Source organism: Trachymyrmex septentrionalis, unplaced genomic scaffold (genome assembly GCF_001594115.1).
Source record: "Trachymyrmex septentrionalis isolate Tsep2-gDNA-1 unplaced genomic scaffold, Tsep1.0 scaffold37, whole genome shotgun sequence".
NCBI lineage: Eukaryota > Metazoa > Arthropoda > Insecta > Hymenoptera > Formicidae > Trachymyrmex > Trachymyrmex septentrionalis.
In genome coordinates this window covers 3,991,331-3,993,855 of record NW_017305536.1, presented here as the reverse complement: position 1 = coordinate 3,993,855, position 2,525 = coordinate 3,991,331, and the positions used below count along the sequence as shown (strand labels likewise).

Below are 2,525 nucleotides of genomic sequence, written 5' to 3'. Positions count from 1 at the left end.
CGTGCGCAAGCGCGAGGGTCGAATGGAAAAAAATCGGCCGGGCTGACGACGGGGGATGGTCGTCGTATCGATCGCGCTAACATCGGGGACCGAGAGCGCCGAGAATCTACGGGTATAACCGTGATGCAGCCACGGTGACGAGCTATACCCGGCTCGACCGAGAGAGTGAATGACGCGCCGCCGGATACTGAAGAGGACTCGATTATATATACCTTATTTCGTTATAACGAGAAATTCACGTATGGCGTACCTCTCTCCCGTGTATTAAATTGATCGTATTATTGATACATAATTCATTTGAACAATGGCAGATATGCGTATATTACGTGAAATTATTCGAATCGCAATTGAACGCTTACTATACTGATAGAGAATGCGAATCATTGTAGCGAACTAGAGCGTACTTTGAGAGCACGCTCTTGTTCGAATGGCTCTACTTCCCATTCTCGCGCGTCCTGCGCGAGAGAGGCACAAGGTAGCACGCGTTGCCGGTCCCGGAAAAAGCCTCATCCGTTTATACGTTCTACAAAGCGCGCAACAAAAGTCAGAGCCGATGTCGCACGAACGCTCCCGACGTCGCTCGAAGTTACGACGGTACGGGATGGAGAGGAAGATGATATGAGATGGGACGAGAAAACGGAGAGACAGAGAGGGCACGAGCGAATGAGCATTGAGCAGAGAGATATAGAATGTAGCTGTAGGAGAGCAAAGGAACAGGGGGGGGGGGAAGGGGATGACGATGAGAAGGGAAGAGCGTTCGACGCGCGATGGATGCAACAGACTAAAAATCTCGGATATTTTCGGCCGCGTTCGGCCACCGTCGGATGTAAAATTTATACAAAAATACAAATGCACGACGAATATTAGCTGCAGCGTTATGTATATTAACCGAGAGAGAGAGAGAGCCGTCCGCGATAAATTCCCGACTTTGTTCGACGTTGACTGGCGTTACATTCGCGCGAGCGCAGCGCCGTAATAATAAAAAAAGCTGTAATATTAATCGTAGCAATGGCCGGATAATTATTCGCCTGGCGACGCAAAATAAGAGTACGGGTGCTAAAATAGCGTTTGCGAAGCTGAGTTAAAAACGAATAATAGGACAAATACATAGATATCCAGCGAATTCGATCAATCTACAGATTTAACGGCAGGACCGATTGTAAATTCACGGTGACCCCGTATCCGTCAAACCGTTTCATCATTAACGAGTAATATCGATTTTATTATTAATTTATGAGTATAATGCAACAAAAACAGAACTAAAATCGAAACATGCCTGATAAAATTCGATATATGTCGGTTTTTTTTTTAATTTATAATGGAAAATATAACATTTAGGTACTCTTGGTCCCCTGCTACTATAGTACTAGATATTAGATCATAACGTCAGAGATGCAGAATAACCATATGGATATTTTTCCTGCGCCATGCGTAAAAATAAATTAGTTTTTTCGCATGTCACAACTCGTATTCGACGGGACAGATTTATGAAACGCGGATTAATATGGATGGATGTAAACCTTGATTAACTATCATAAAAGATCATAATCTAATATATGCCTATAGTAAAGAATCGGGAGCCTTAATATAAATTTCACAAACTTTAGATCTAGATTTAACGTTTAGTCTCGACATTGACTAAGTATAGACTTAATCACAATGGGATAAGCAGAAACTTTACTGTCATATCTGAGATATATTGCATGCTACACTATTTATTTTATCGCGATGCGCGTGATAGATTAAAAAGTAGGATATAGCAATTATGAATATAATTAGGACTACATTATTCATTTGAGCCAGCAAATGCCATTTAAAAACATAATTTAACCAAAGGTTGAAATATTAAGTACATATATTATCTATTCTATTGTTGTACTATTTTGTACAAATATATAGAAGATATCTTAAAATAATTATACAAATTAACTCGAATTTTTTTTAAAATTAAATATTTTTTTAAGACAAATATTTTAAGCAAATATATATTCATATTTAAAGAAAATGAATTCCAAAGTTATGATCTCATAAAACATATATTAAATAATATATCTTGACGTGGACGAAATTTATATAATGTTTAGCTAGGCACAATGGATATAACATAAAAACAAAATACTAATATATCCTAAAAATATATTTCTTCATCACAATATTCTTTTATTAACACAATTTTGCAGCAGACTTAACAGACTAAATGCACTGTTTTTTTTCAGAGATATTTTTCATTGAACTATTTTGAAGAATCCCTGTGTATTTCTAAATTGCTGCATGTGCTATGTGATTTGCTTTGCGAATTAATTCTTTCGCTATCCTCTGCTTGCGAACTGAAAATATCTGCAAAAATAACAATAATAAAAGCTTTTTATATTTTCTTATGTAAAAAGATTAGAAAAATAATACTAAAAGTATCTTTAATTTATAAACAACGTTATATTGTTTTAACACAAACAATTGCTTATTTTTTAATTCATCAAGCACTTGTAAAGTACGTCTTATATACTTAAAGATTTATATAAGTAGAA

General features: G+C 36.6%; 1 long non-coding RNA gene across 1 annotated transcript in view; it reads right to left on the bottom strand.

Moving 5' to 3' along the window:
* Positions 1-2,132: 2,132 nt before the first annotated feature.
* The window catches only part of LOC108750543, a 1,309-nt gene continuing 916 nt past the window's right edge, over positions 2,133-2,525 (bottom strand). Inside the window, exon 3 of the long non-coding RNA XR_001939438.1 lies at positions 2,133-2,337. This is a non-coding gene — a long non-coding RNA (uncharacterized LOC108750543). The remainder of the gene's footprint in view (positions 2,338-2,525) is intronic.